Below are 15,647 nucleotides of genomic sequence, written 5' to 3' on the forward strand. Positions count from 1 at the left end.
TTGGCTAAGATAAGAGAGATAATTGGCTAAGTCAAATCAATCGGTTCAAAAAGTTAATTGTGGTGAACTTGATGCAGTAGTTGCAAACATATGGGTAGGGTACGGTATACCCTGAAAAACAGCTTCTAAGATAGGAGAATGGACATTTAATAAGGTTATGGGGAATGGCGTAATGTCAAGTTCATCAGTGAAAATGTAATAAATATTTCTAAAGAGCATGTAAATTTAAAGATTAACATGACCTTTTTAAATTATTTAATAATGTAGCTTTTCAAAGGTCGAAGCTTGCATGTGAGGGAAGTTCTAGAAGAAAAACTTTACTATAGTTTGTTATTTAGAAAATGTCTTTAACAACAGATCCATATAAGAAACTCTAAAGTAGTTTGTAACATTTTATAATTCATTCAAGCGTACCAAAGTTTTATATCATTGAAGTTTCTCTGGGCAACTCATCAGAACGTGACTATAGAAATTCTGAAACCTCATGCAGTGCTCAACCTTTGCCTAATTCTAACAATTCAAGGCCTACCTTGAAATTCAATATCTCCCTGGATATTTAACGATATTTGACAAGACCCCCTTTGGAATCTCAATGTCTTCCTTAATTTTTTAAGACCTCCCTGGGAAGTTGAAGATATGCATATGTTGAAATTTAAGGACCTCACTACAGGTATATTTCACCCTTCCTAGCAATCTTAAGGAATCCCTTTATATTTCGGAATTTCCCTTATTTTCGCAAGGCCTCCTTTGAAATTTGGAGACCAACCTTATTTTTGCAAAACCTCCCCTGAATTTTAAAGACCTCCTTTAATTGGGCAATAAATAAAAAATAAATTGCGTGGCGCAACAGTCTGTTGAGAACTAGGGCCTAATGACTTACAATTCTCAACCATTCCTGTGTGCTAGTACTGTTATCAGGGATGGAGGGGACCTACAGTTTTAAGCCGAATCCGAACGGCTAAGTTGAGAAAGCAATTTTCATGACAAGAATTACTCTTGGATAATTTGTCAATTCCGATGGCATAGGCGTGATCGAACCCAAGACCTCTGGCATGATAGCCGAAAGCACTAACCGTCATGGCACGAGTATCACTTTAATAGGTCAATACTTCCCTTGAAATCAGAAGCCCTCTCTATTTATTCCCAGACTTCCCTTAAAATGTCGGTATCTACCTTATTTTTTATTATCTACCTTAATTTGGTAAGAAGTACCTTGAATATTCAAGGCCTTCCTTAATTTGTCAAGACTTTGCTAGATATTTTAAGGACTCCCTTCATTTTAAAAGGCCTCCCTAGATGTTTCAAAACCTTCCTTGAATTTTTGGGACCTTATTAGATATTACAAAACTTGCATTAAAATTTCTGAACCTATCCAATTTTTTCAAGTGCTCTCCTAATTTTTCAAGATATCCATTGAATTTTTGGGACCTCTCTTGAAACCTCAAGACCTTTTTAGATATTTCAAGACCTCTTTTTAAATCTTAAGATCTCCTTTATTTCTTCAAGCCCTTTATTAAATTTTCGGGGAATATCTTATTTTTTTGAAAGGCCTTCGTTGAGATTTTGGACCTCTTTTATTTTTTTTTAAACTTCGCTAGGTATTTGATAACCATCCTTGAAAACTCTAGTCCTCCTTTAATATTTCAAGGCCTCCCTTGAAATTTCGGAGCATCCTTATATTTTTAAAGAACTCCTTCGGAATTTGAACACCTCTCTTAATTTTGCAAGACCTACCTTTATATTTCAAGACCTCCCCAGAAGTCCTTAGATATTTCGAGACCTCCCTGGACCTCACTACAGGTATGTATATTATTTTGCTAAGCCTTCTTTGAAATTTCGAGAACTACCTTATTTTTTTAAAACCTCCCCTGTATTGGCCAATACTTTCCCTGAAATCTGCAAACCTCCCTTTTTATTTCAAGACTTCCTTTAAAAAGTCGGTGCTTTCCTTATTTTTTAAGACCTCCCTTAATTTTTTAAAAAGTACCTTGAATATTCAAGACCATTCTTAATTTTTCAAGACATCCCCTAAATTTTTGGGACCTTTTTGGAAATTACAAGATTACAGATATTGCAAGGCCTTGTTTGAAATCTTAAGATCTCTTTTATTTTTTCAAGAATTTAATTGAATTTTCGGGCATATTTTACTTTTTTCGTTGAGATTTTGGATCTCTTTTATTTTTTTAAAACTTCCCTAGATATTTGATAACAATTCCTGAAATCTCTAGTCCTCCTTTAATATTTCATTTCAAGACCTCCTTTTAAATTTCGGAGCATCCCTATGTTTTGAAGAACTCCTTCGGAATTTCAACACCTCTCTTAATTTTGCCAGACCTACCTTTATATTTCAAGACCTCCCCAGATATTTTAAGATCTCCCTTTACATAAATCTCCAGACCTATTTAGATATTTCAATATAAGCAAACTTTTATTGAAATTTGGGGACCTCAATACAGGTATGTATTTTATTTCTCCAAAGCCTCCTTTGAAATTTGAGACATACCTTATTTTTTTAAAAACCCCCCTGTATTTTTAAGACCTCCTTTAATTGGTCAATACTTTCCTTGAAATCTGCAAACCTCCCTTTTTATTTCAAGACTTCCCTTAAAATGTCGGTACTTTCCTTATTTTTTTAAGACCTCTCTTAATTTTTTAAAAAAACCTTGAATATTCAAGCACATTCTTAATTTTTCAAAACTTCCCTAGACATTTCAAGAACTCCCTTAATTTTAAAAGTCCTCCTTAGAAATCTCAAAACCTTCCTTAAAATTTTTTGACCACACTAGATATTTTAAAACCTGCGTTGAAATTTCGGAACCTCGCCTATTTTTTCAAGGGCTCTACTAATTTTTCAAGTCATCCCTTGAATTTTCGGGACCTTTTTTGAAATTACAAGACCTTTTCAGATATTTCAAGGTCTTGTTTGAAATCTTAAGATCTCTTTTATTTTTTGATTCAATTTTCGGGGCATATCTTACCTTTTAAAGACCTTCGTTGAGATTTCGGACCTCTTTTATTTTTTTAAAACCTCCCTAGATATTTGATAACAATCCCTCCTTTAATATTTCAAGACCTCCTTTTAAATTTCAGAGCATCCCCATATTTTTAAAGAACTCCTTCGGAATTTCAACCCCTGTTTTAATTTAGCAAGACATACCTTTATATTTCAATACCTCCCCAGATATTTTAGGATCGCCCTTTAAATTTCCAGATCTCCTTAGATATTTCGAAACCTCCCTGAATATAAGGAAACTTTCGTTGAAAATTCGGGACCTCCCTTGAAATTTCGGGAACTTGGAGTCTTCAGACCTTCCTTTGAAATTTTAAGACCTCTGTTTGTATCTCCAGACCACTCCTGATCTTTTTAAAGCTCTTTTAAAATCTCAAGGCCTTTCTTTGATAATTCTTTTATTGCAATAATGCCTAACGGTGTTTTAGTTTTAAAAACTGTTTTCGTTTTAAATTTCATAATATATAGAATAGAAATTAAAGTAGATATAGAATAAAATCAAATAGAGTATGGGCCTGTAATTTTTTTCAAATTTTTATAGTAAGTTATAAAATACAGCTTTCTTACATTGAGCTATGAAATGGATACTTTTGATGGTTCTTGAGTAATGTAGAATAAGAAAGATATCGCAGGGTCATAACACGTTCGAAAACGTACAAATTTTCAATTGGGCAAATGATAAGTCGAATAAAAATATGACCAATCATTCTTATGTCTGATGATTTGCTGTCCTGACGAAAGAAAGAATTCAGCTTTAATATCATGCAAAGACTAATATTGTGAAATCCTGAACTTAGAGTACACATTAAAGAAAAAAATATACCCACTTTTATGCTTCCAAATAAAATACATTCTTAATTTGAATTCCTTATTTATTAATAACAATTTTAACATATTTGATGAAATCTCAAGTCATCTCGTTTCCTTAAATACAATATTAACCAGTCTCCAACTTTATGCTACTTAAACAATTTTTCCCCTCGAACATGTTCGATCCAAAAAGAAGAAAATAAAACAACATTTAATTCGCAAACTGTTATAATCGAGTGTATTTCTGCGTTTACAATTCAACCAGTTAACAGAAATACAAAATAAAATAGCTCCAGACACCATCGTCGCTACAAGAATAAATCCAAACTCAAGCCACCACAGTTCATCAAACCCGCACAAGCCCATAGGATTGATGTTAGGCTTTGCTGTGTACATGTGGTTCAAAACCAGCACAACGTAAGTGAGGTAATGCAATATAACAGCAACCAAGTCAAGAGTCTTATACCAACAAGAACAACCAGCATCACTCATCACTTCAGCAGAAGCACCAGGAGCAGGAGCAGCAGAGGCTTGCTCTGCTTATTTCAATCGTTTCCAGATTCCAGTCAGTAACCATGTCCATGTACATCGCGTCGCGGATTCGGATTTGGATACAGATTCAGATTCTATGACCATCGCATCGCCTTAGCCATATCGTTGCGTCGTCGTCGTCGTCGTTGTCGTCCCACACATTGCATCCTTCAAGCTGCAAACTGCAACAAGCCTCACTAAAGCTGGCAGCATCACAATGCAATGTTTTGCACTCATTTTCCCATTTTCTCGTTGTTACTGACGTGTTGTAATTTTTGTTGGAGTTTTTTTTTTTTTCGTGTTTTTATCTGTTTTTCGTTTCCCTTTTTATTCTCCTTTAGCCAAAATGAAATTATTTCATTTTCTATCTTTTTTTTTTCTTCGTTGCACATCTTGTTCGTGTTTCGGTTTTTTTGTTGTTGCTCTTTTTTGTGACTCTATTTTCCCGGGTGCTGCAACTCTGCTGGCGTTGTTGTGGCAAAACCGGCTTTTTAAATACTCTCGAACTCAAACACCCCCAATATGAGCCTTCGATGGTATTACCAATATTCCAATACCACTTGACACTTAACACTCATACAAGTGCAAATTCTGTTCAAGAATACAATAAAAGCCCATAACAATCCGATAAAAGAGGAAAACAAAAAAAGAGCGAAAAGAGTTTGAGCATACGTACGTAAAGACACAACACAAACAAATAAAAAAACTTAAAGGGTACAACAAGAGTTTGTACGTTGTTGTTGTTGTTGGGGAGACTTAGACTGACGAAGAAGAGCGACGGACGGGATACTGATGGGGAGATGTAGTAAAGCAGAAGTTGTGTTGATTTCCCCTGACTGCCTGTTGTATGTTGATTGAAATCGAAACACAAACATTCGCCCACCTCCTCAACTTGGTGGAGAATAAAGTGGAGACTTTAGCATAAGGACGTAAGAGTTGCCATTTAGCATTTGTACGATATATGGAGTAAGAAAAATATATTTACTTATAGTATTTTTAATTTCCCATAGGAAGTTATTGTAATGGGTCCGATTTGTCAAATCGAAAATTTTGACATTTCTCGACTTTTCAAGGTCTCTAGAGTCGAAATAAAAGATTTTTGGAAAGATATCTGTGCGTGAGCTTGTACGTACGTTCGCTACGTTTTTTCGTCGTCCACAGATCAAGAACCAGAAGAGATATCGACTTCAAATAAATTTTGATATACAGATAATAGAACAAAAAGTTGCGGAAAGGGCTATCAATAAAATTGCGTGGGTGGTTTTTTATTACCATAGCAGTTTAAAAAAAATGAACATTTTGATTACCCTCAATATTTTACAAACCAAAAACGCTTGAGACTTGAATTAAATTTTAACATGATACCAAACCAGTATATTTTTTGAAAAAAATCCAGTTAATGGTTTTCTTATAAATCAAAAAAACTGAAAAAAGAACTTTTCAAGTTGAAAATTTTATGAATACAAAATTATTTTATCTCGAAACTAATAATTTTCAACAAAGAATAACGTTTTTAACATCTGGTAAGATTTAGTTTTTTTATAAAAAATAAAAACCTAAAAAAAAACATTACTTAAAGTTAGTAAAAATTGGATTTCGGCTCAAATATCTTTTCAAAAATTCGAGATAATGGTTCCCAACTAATTTTAACTTATAAGAAATATTGTCTTCAACATTCGGTACAATTTTTAAAAAATCAAATTGACAGTTTTTTTTACAAAAAATTAATACAAGTTGGTAAAAATTGATTTTCGACTGAAATATCTTTTCAAAACTTTGAGATATTATCTTTAAAATACGTTTATCTTTTAAAAATATTGTTGTCAATCTTTTATTTAACGTCTCATCACCAGAAAGTTTATAGAGTAACTGGCTTTGATTTGCCTACACGGGCAGCCATACGCTCATCAAAACGTTTCTTGGCTTCCACACCGGACAAGTTACCTTTGCATGAGAACTTTTAGTTTGTCAAGAACTTTTGATCTATACCCAAGGTTGATTGATGGCGCTTGCGAATTGGTCTATTGATACCGTTGCGATGTGCCTTGCGGTTCTGGTTATGATTTGTGTGATTCTTTGGCTTGGCCATTTTTTTTATTCTATCAAAACTCCGGGTTTTTGGCATAGGCAGAGATTGAACCCAAGACCCCTTGCATGACAGTCCAACGCACTAACCATCACGCTACGGGTACTACATTGTTGTCAATTTTGAGTAGAATTTTGATAAAAATCGGATTGAAAGTTTTTTTTACAAAAAATAAAAATCTAAAAAAAGCAATACTAAAACTTGGTAAACATTTACTTTCGACTCAAAAATAGCCTTTCAGAAGTTAAAAATATTGTCTTAAGATTTTTTTTTTATTTTACAGAAAATATTGTTTTCAATATTCAGTAGTTTTTCTTATAAAAATAAAACAGCCCGTTTTTTCTTAAAAAAAATGAAAACTAAAAAAAATAGTACGCAAATATGGGAAAAATTGATGTTGAGTTCTTGACATCTTTTAAATTAATTTCATTCACCTAATTTGTAAAAATTTAAGAAATGCTACTAAAATTGGTAAACAAAAGTTTCCACTAAAAATTTAACACAACTATATTTCCAAACTAAACTATTTGTAAGAATAATTCAACTAACAACTTTCTTAACCCAACACGAAAACCTACAAACTTTTAAGCAATACGAATCGACGGATGGGATGGGAGTTTTCAGTGTGGGTCGCATCCCAGCCTCTTTGTGTCCAACGGGCTGTTGGATTTTTATAAAAAAAAACTACTGAATATAGAAAACTGTATTTTCTGTGATATAGAAAAAGTTTGAAGACAATATTTTTAATTTTTGAAAAGCCGAAAGTACATTTTTATCAAGTTTTAGTATTGCCTTTTTTTAGATTTTTATTTTTTTTTAAATTCATTAGATTTTCCTCAAAGTTGACAACAATATTTTTTAATAGATAAAAGTAGTTTAAAGCCAAAATCTCAAGGTTTTGAAAAAATTATTTGTTTCGAAAATCAATTTTTACTAAATTTTATTAATCATTTTGTTTAGGTTTTTATTTTTTTTGTAAAAAAAACTGTCAACTCGATTTTTCTCAAAATTTTATTGAATGCTGACAACAATATTTTTTTTTAAAAGATGAAAGTAGTTTAAAGCCAATATCTCAAGGTTTTGAAAATATATTTGAGTCGAAAATTTTTAACAACTTTTGTTTTTTTTTTTCAAGTTTTTATTTTTGGTAAAAAAACTGTCAATTCGATTTTTCTTAACATTGTACCGAATGTTGAAAACAATATTTTTTATAAGTTAAAATTAGTTGGGAGCCATTATCTCGAATTTTTGAAAATATAATTGAGCCGAAATCAGTTTTACGTTATTTTTCGTTGCATACAATTGTTTTGGAGATGAAATAATTTTTTATTTGTAAAATTTTAGAGTCGAGAAATTTTTATTTTAGTTTATTTTGATTTAGAAAAAACGGTTAATTGTTTTTCTTTTCCAAAAATATACTTGTTTCGTATCACGTTACAATATATTATATAAAATTTTATTTAAATCAAGTCTCTAGCGTTTTGGTTCTTGAGACATTTAGTGTTAACCAAAATGTTCACCTTTTTCTAAACTGCTGTGGTAAAAAACCACGCAATTTACTTGAGAGCCCATTCTGCGTCTTTCTGCTTAATTATCTGTATAACAAAATTTATTTAAAGTCGGTTCTTGAGCAATGGAATACGAAAAAATCGTAGCGAACGTACGGACATACGAATGTACGTACACACGCACGCCGAGACATCTCTCTATAAATCTTTTATTTCGACTCTAGAGACCTTGAAACGTCGAGAAATGTCAACACTTTCGATTTGACAAATCGGACCCATTACAATAATTTCATATGGGAAGTTAATAATGCGTATACGCCCGAGTGTACAACAAACATTTTGTGTCGTTTTATTTTTAAATATTTAAATAAAGAGTTTATGTTTTTTTGATTTTTTAAAGTTATATGCATATTAAGGACAAAACAACAAAAAAAGGCCGTATCTCTCATACACTCCGAAAGGCCGATTCCTCGCAGGTTGGAAATGCCCAACGGACAAATATCCGACACACAAATGAATGCATTTTATTTGCAATGACATTGAATATTATTCATATTTATGGCAGTAAAAATACTAATATTTTATAGGCATACCACATTTCGTTCAATATTCTATTGTTAGTCGATATTCCAACGTGAATAAATTATGTAATACAATATTGTTAAAAAATGTCATTTACTAACTTTCGTTCTAAACAATGCCCGAAAATCATCAAAAGTCTCTGCGTTCATACTGAAAAACAAATCTCTAACTCAGACAGCTTTAAAAATCTTGATCTAGTTTCTTCTGCTCCCGTTTTTGTCTTATTTTTTACTAATTACAAACAGACTGAGATTCGTAAGCTCTTAGCGGTTTTTAGTGGTATTAAACATTACCAAGATTTTTTTTTAATGGGTAATCTAGTCGTTTTCTATTTATTTGAAGACAGAACTCAACGTTTCATAGATTTCTGAATATATGTTTACATTTTTTAAACACTATTTTATGTATCAACTAAACGGTGATTTTTTAAGAGCTTGAGAACTTTTTTTCCATGACATTTACTTTTTGAAGATAATTTCATTTAAATGTTGACCGCGGCTGCGTCTTAGGTGGTCCATTCGGAAAGTCCAATTTTGGGTAACTTTTTCGAGCATTTCGGCCGGAATAGCCCGAATTTCTTCGGAAATGTTGTCTTCCAAAGCTGGAATAGTTGCTGGCTTATTTGTGTAGACTTTAGACTTGACGTAGCCCCACAAAAAATAGTCTAAAGGCGTCAAATCGCATGATCTTGGTGGCCAACTTACCGGTCCATTCCTTGAGATGAATTGTTCTCCGAAGTTTTCCCTCAAAATGGCCATAGAATCGCGAGCTGTGTGGCATGTAGCGCCATCTTGTTGAAACCACATGTCAACCAAGTTCAGTTCTTCCATTTTTGGCAACAAAAAGTTTGTTAGCATTGAACGATAGCGATCGCCATTCACCGTAACGTTGCGTCCAACAGCATCTTTGAAAAAATACGGTCCAATGATTCCACCAGCGTACAAACCACACCAAACAGTGCATTTTTCGGGATGCATGGGCAGTTCTTGAACGGCTTCTGGTTGCTCTTCACTCCAAATGCGGCAATTTTGCTTATTTACGTAGCCATTCAACCAGAAATGAGCCTCATCGCTGAACAAAATTTGTCGATAAAAAAGCGGATTTTCTGCCAACTTTTCTAGGGCCCATTCACTGAAAATTCGACGTTGTGGCAGATCGTTCGGCTTCAGTTCTTGCACGAGCTGTATTTTATACGGTTTTACACCAAGATCTTTGCGTAAAATCTTCCATGTGGTCGAATAACACAAACCCAATTGCTGCGAACGGCGACGAATCGACATTTCACGGTCTTCAGCAACACTCTCAGAAACAGACGCAATATTCTCTTCTGTACGCACTGTACGCATTCGTGTGGTTGGTTTAATGTCCAATAAAGTAAACTGAGTGCGAAACTTGGTCACAATCGCATTAATTGTTTGCTCACTTGGTCGATCATGTAGACCATAAATCGGACGTAAAGCGCGAAACACATTTCGAACCGAACACTGATTTTGGTAATAAAATTCAATGATTTGCAAGCGTTGCTTGTTAATAAGTCTATTCATGATGAAATGTCAAAGCATACTGAGCATCTTTCTCTTTGACACCATGTCTGAAATCCCGCTATTTTACGTAATACGCCGTCAAAAATATTTTATAATTTATAAAATCAGAAATATTTGTTCTAACAATAAAATTATAATACATTGAGAATAATTTTTTTTACGAAAAACTATGTTTTTGTCATCTGAAAAAAACGAACAAAAGTGCATTATTTTTGACTTAAATATCTTTGAGTCTTTCCTTCCTTGGATACACTTTTACAAAATTTGACCTAGCTGCTCTATTGGGTTCAAGAAACCATGAAGAAACCACAACAATTATCGAACTTTTAAATTTTCTAAACAAAAAACAGTTTAAACTTTAAATATTTTTTTTTTTAAATTAAGTTATTGAAATAATAATTTGTCTTATAACAAATAAAAGTTTTTAAGGTTTTAAAATTTATCCCGTTTTTTGTTTTTGTTTTTTCTTTTTTTTTACTTTTAAATAAAGCAGTAGGATGAAACCTTGATTATTTGAAATCATTTTCGTGTCTTTGAAAAAGTGAGTATCAGTTAAAATTTGTATTAATGGCATTTTTCCATAAAAACAGATACAAATTTGACATTAAGAAATTGATGAGAAATAGAAAAGTTTTACAAACTTTTTTTGTAAATTTTAAAATTAAACTTGAATATTTTCTTCAGCCTGCTCTGTCCCTAAATTTTCCTTTAAAAAAAGAGTTTAAAATTATTTCCAGGATCTATACCTCAACATATCTTAAGAAATGTTTAATTCAAATAAATTAATTGAACTTATTTTTCCCCATCGTCTGAGTTCGTTAGCAGAAAAAAAGAAGAGTTATACGAGTATACTACTCAGATCCTAGAAAATGCTCTTATATAGGGTTTTATATTTCCATTTTCAACAAGTTCATATGTACTTACTAAAAAACCTAACTACATCTATCTACCTACGTATCTAACCTACCTGTATTTTTGTACTTCAACTATACCTTTACTGCAGATATATTAAGAAAAAAAAAAAACAATCTTATAACACTTCAAACTTCTTCCGTTCTTGGAGTTGGAGTTGGAGAGCAAAAGCCGGACTGCTGTTTCTGCTGCTATTGCTGGAGATAGCTGGTTCTTGTTCCATGATGGACCTGTATGTCCCATAACCATATCATGGTTATTGGAAACCGGTGTTGTTGGTCACCCAAACCAATGAAGTCAACATCTGTGATCCGCACTTAATGATGATGATGGTGATGCTGATGATGATGATGATGATATTGATGATGATGGGCGATTACAGGGCCACCACAAGCCTTATTTTTTTTTGTTTTGTATTCCTCTTTGAAATTTGTATTTCATACAAAATTCCTTCTATGCCTTTATTCCGTCCAATTTTGTTGTCGCTCTTTTTTTTCTATTCCATTTATCTCCACATTTTCGTCGTATTCGTTTATAGTGTATATGTGCGAGGACTGCAAATGATGGTGAGGAGAAGAGAACATAAGACACACAGAAAAATAAAATAAGTCTCCACAAATATCCATTTAACACATTGCCGTTAGTTGGATACGAATAGATACAAAAGTATCTATCTCTATGCAACTGGTAAACTCAAACTCTCAACACTCAACTCGACTACTTTTGCTTCTTCTATGCTTTGCTATGCTATGTTGTATAGCCTGCTGCTTGCTGTTTCTGTTGTTTCTGTTGCTTCTGCTGCTTTTGGTTTTAGCTGAAGATACTTTTTTGCTGTTGCATTGGCACTGGCACAAACACTCTACAGTCTACACTTCTACTCGTAACTCGTATATCCAATCCATCCATCGCCATCCTATCCTACTATACTACTACTAGTTGTGCCAGTCGATTGGGGCCTAACTCAGTCGAGCTTTTCCATTCGTCGGATGTGTACGCGTCGTTACGTTCGATACACAGAAAAGACCGGATAGTCAGTTGTCAGTCAGTCAGTCCAATCTACACTATAATATACACGTTAGTAATATTCAACTCATAAAAGATTTGAAGTTCTTGGGCGAATGCTAGATATACGAGTTTATAGTTTTGCTTTTTAAGAATCTTTCTTAGTAAAAGATACTTTTGTATCTCAGCCAGCAAAAAAATAAAATAAAAATAAAGTTAAGTTAGAGAGTTAGCGGGATCCGCATAGAATATTTGATATATATGAAAAAAGAATTCTCAACGGTATCCCATTACCGCATATGCAAGAGCAAGTGATTAGATAGATATTGTATCTTTTATATACAAATTTCTATATCTTTTTGAATACAACAAATATACTAAGTGCTTGAAGGTTTAAATTGTTATATTTTTTGTGTGTGTTTTATTCATCATCTTAAAATTTTATTGTGTGAGCGGAAAACATCACTTGTTATAAACCGGTTGAAAAAATATAAAGTACCTCCAACAATAACAACAACAGCAATTCAAATAAAAATAAAATTAATTGATCAAGTTGAGCTTGAGTTAAGTTAAGTTTGAATCCAGTGAGTTTTGATGTGATGCCTGTGCTCTTATTCAAGGAGAAAGAAATTACTTACTTACTTTTTCTCTTTCGTATCCATTTATCCATCTTATAAGCCTGTCCTCTGGCCTGCCTTATATCTATATACAAAAGATATATCTGTGACTGTGACGAGAGAGAATTAAGAAAATATCTAAATTTTGCTTTTTTCATTATAAATCAAATAATAATAATAATAAATAAACAAAAATTCGTTTTTTTTTGTGCTTCGTTTTGTATCTATAGGTAGACTTCTTACCTACCTTCTATTTCACCGTTAATTCGCATCGTCTCGAATAATGTATGAAGTGGGAGATCAAAATTAGCACTCAAGTGAGCCATAAGATATACAAAATTCAACTCAGTGAATCAAACAACAACAAAAATCAAAATAAAAAAGATACAAAATTCAAAATAAAATAAAAATAATCAAACAAAAAAATAACGGATCGAAGAGAAAGAACGAATCGAAGAAAAGAAAACAGAAGACAAAAGTAATAAGATTGTCAAAATCGGTCACCTAAATTTTGGCTTGCCCCCAAATTATTATCACCGTTAAAGACATATTATAAATCTTCGACAAAATAAAACACAACTTACCTCAGCTCAGCTCATTGGGAAGCTCAGAGTATTTGGATGATATCGCCCTAACCTAACCACAACAACCATCGTTATCATCGAGTGCGACCTGACCATAGATTCTTTTCAATTTGCTTTCAAAGGTACGTTTTCCAGAGATGGAGTTGTAAGCTTGAATTTCAATTTTTAAAAAAACTTATGGATTGAATTAATATTAGCTTAGGAGTACGATATTTTCAATATTTACCTTTGGGCTTTGGTTAATGAAAACCCAAGTAACCAAACCAAATCCAGAGGCTTGTGCGATGTGTGAATGTGAGGAACGTGCCGTGCGGAAGCACGGGCTTAGCTCATGAGTAAAGTTATAGTATGATGTCAATTAATTAATATTTATTTATGTTTGAGCTAGATAAATGCAACTTGTGTACAACTTGTGTAGAGTGTGTAGGAAGTCGAGACGACCATATTTAGATAGGGGGTGTTATAAGGTTTCTTACACACTGTTAACTTTAATAATAATAAAAATTGTTGACAGTTAGATTTATTTGCATATCAAGTTGTAAGAATAATAATAATTTAAATAGAATGCGGGTGCTATAAGTTGCATGTGTGGTGTGGCGAGGTGTGTGACACATTTTTTTCCATCTTATAGTAGAAGTGGTTTTTTTAGTTTTTGATTTTGTTTATTTTTGTATACAAATTTTTTGGACCTGAAATTTGTATTTTTATTTTAAAGCTTGTCAAGATCTAATTTACATATAAATTGTAAAAAATACAAATAATTAAGTCTGACTGATACAAGTAGCCACAAGTAGGTTAATTTAAAACCAAAATTGAATGCAAGACAGAAAATAAAATACTTAAGCAAAAGGCTTTAAAACATTTGCAAAAATAAGGAATTATGCAGAAAAAATTGTTTTGTTTAAAATGTTTGATTTTTTTTCCTAGAAAAATAAAAGAAAAAAGAAAGGATGTTTAAAAATTTAGTAAAGAAGTTTGTAGAAATTAGTTAAGTATAGTATTTAAGTATCCAGACCAAGAATCGATACGGAAGCGTTTTCTGTCAAGAAATAAAAAAAGGTCTTAAAAGAAAATAAATTAGTACATTCAAAATGTTGCTTATTCAGTCCTTTTATATAATTACAATTAAGAACTACTATTTTCCAAAGAAATAGGACCAGAAAATTGTAAGAACTAAATTTTGCTTCTAAAAAGCAATACCTAATATTTTGTTCGAAATAATTGAAACTTTTTGAACAAATTTACAGCGATTTAATTCAAACAGTTCAATAGTAGTTTTAGGTCAAAATAGTTTTTAAATGGGTTTTCAGTAAAAAGTTTTTCTGAAATTTGTCGATTTTATGTCAGAGTATTTTTGAATAGTAATAAATTTTTGGAACATAAATACAATTTATTGAAAATTTAAAGCTGGAAACGCACTAAAAACTAGTTATAAAGTAAAGAAAGTCTTAGGGCAGTACACAAACATCGGTGTTAGAATTTTAACCGTTCATAATATGACAGCTTTGGGAGTTTATTGGTTATTTTTATTGATATAGATTTTTGGTCAAAACATTATTTTGTAGTAAACTCTGGTTCTTGATAAAAATATGAGCATTTATTTAAGTAATGACAGACAAGTTGCAAAAATGGTTAAATTTGCTCTCATGTTGGAATCAGTAATACTGAAACTTAACAACTATTTTTAAATAATGATAACTTCTCTCTCGAAGGTTTTATAATTAGTTAAATTTGTCAAACTGAACATTTTGACATTTCTCGACATTTCAAGATCCCTTATCCGATCACAAATACATAATTTTAATGTCAAATCGGTATTAAAAAAAAAAACAATTCAAAAATCTGAAACTGTTAATCTTTTCTAAGCTCCAAATTTTTTTGAAAAAAAAAAAATAAATTGAATTAGTTTTAGATTTTTGTATTCATCAAAAAAGAACGTTTTTGACATATTAAAGAGTTCGTAGACAAAATCAGTAAAAAGATATTTTCCCAAAAAATAAAAAGTAAAAAACTGCTAAAAATATTGAGTTTTTAATATTAGCAAAAGTGTTTTCTAATTCGAATATCAAAATAAAAATAAAACACAGTGAGAAGCCATGTTTCAGGTTATTTTCCCATCCAGAGAAGATTGCGAGGATGACATCGTGTCGATAGGTTTCGACACAACCATCTTTACTGACAGCTCAAAGATGGAATGCGGAGTTGGTTCTGGGATCTTTTCTGAGTCCCTAAATGTAGCCAAATCCTTTAGGCTTCCTGACTTTGCTAGCTTTTTTCAGGCTGAACTGCTGGCAATAAGGGAGGCATGTAAGATACTTAAACAAAACACAAACCGAAATGCGGCTATCTTTACAGACAGTCAGGCAGCTGTCAAAGCCATTTACTCGGCCATATCATCCTCTAAATTGGTCCAGTAATGTCGCGATGAGCTTGCGAGCCTGAATATTAACCTCGGTGTCAC

The 15,647-nt window shown here is 32.3% G+C and overlaps 1 protein-coding gene and 1 pseudogene across 2 annotated transcripts in view; one reads left to right on the plus strand and one right to left on the minus strand.

Annotated features, from left to right (window-relative positions):
- Positions 1-6,183: 6,183 nt before the first annotated feature.
- On the minus strand, positions 6,184-6,469 carry LOC129952456 (60S ribosomal protein L29-like; annotated as a pseudogene).
- A 5,424-nt stretch (positions 6,470-11,893) lies between these two features.
- Positions 11,894-15,647, plus strand: part of LOC129948839 (transcription factor mef2A) — a 263,817-nt gene continuing 260,063 nt past the window's right edge. The window contains exons 1-2 of one of the 2 annotated variants that reach the window (XM_056059934.1): positions 11,894-12,057; positions 12,833-13,308. The gene's annotated coding sequence lies outside the window, so the exon portion shown is untranslated. Of the gene's footprint in view, positions 13,309-15,647 lie in introns of both variants that reach the window. The other variant, XM_056059933.1, reaches the window with a different exon arrangement.

The sequence above is a fragment of the Eupeodes corollae genome, chromosome 3, assembly GCF_945859685.1.
Source record: "Eupeodes corollae chromosome 3, idEupCoro1.1, whole genome shotgun sequence".
In the NCBI taxonomy this organism is placed as follows: domain Eukaryota; kingdom Metazoa; phylum Arthropoda; class Insecta; order Diptera; family Syrphidae; genus Eupeodes; species Eupeodes corollae.